Here is a 703-nt window from a genome sequence, read left to right as displayed (position 1 = left end):
AAAGCTTTTTTACTGTAGTTGCAAGGTTATATTGCGTCACGTTTATCATGAGCATATATACCCCCACTTTATTAGTATTTAAATAGTATATATTTACTTGAACTTTATTCTTGAACAGATGGCGCTGTATTAAGCAGTATATAAAAAGTGTTTCTGTTGCTCATGAAAACGTTTCTGAAACGTCTGTGTATTTGACAAATATTGCATTTAATTCACTTCATCTGTGATAGAGTATGCAAACACCGCGTGAGCGTCACTAACGGGAGCAGAAAGTGTCCGGCTTGACGGCTCCGTTTTCACCTCCGCCCCCGACTGCAAGCGGCTACTCTCGTTGACTGCCGTCGGTAGCGGTGCTTCAAGTCGAACGCACCTAGTGTCTCCACCTGCTATTAAAAGTCTGCATGCCAAGACAAAGCAATCAAACCTACCATGAAGAGAATATCATCCTTAAGAAAATTCACAAAAAAAATATGTCTTGCTGGAACTAAACCTTCTCAAGAAGAACTTTACAGTTCTTTGTTATGAATCAGGCTCATACAAAGGGGACGAACTCAATGTCAGGTTTGTTTTATCTCTTCTGCCACTTTATGAGTGGTTTTATAGCAACAATTACTCTTAAAGTAAAAGAGAGAGAGGATGAGAGACAAATAAAGGAAGGGACAACAGTATAAGTGTATTTTCCATGGTAAATGTAATGGATTAT

This window comes from Sinocyclocheilus rhinocerous, unplaced genomic scaffold (assembly GCF_001515625.1).
Source record: "Sinocyclocheilus rhinocerous isolate Xijiao unplaced genomic scaffold, SAMN03320098_v1.1 scaffold1709, whole genome shotgun sequence".
NCBI lineage: Eukaryota > Metazoa > Chordata > Actinopteri > Cypriniformes > Cyprinidae > Sinocyclocheilus > Sinocyclocheilus rhinocerous.
The sequence above is the reverse complement of the archived record's forward strand: the minus strand, read 5'-3'. Positions refer to the sequence as shown.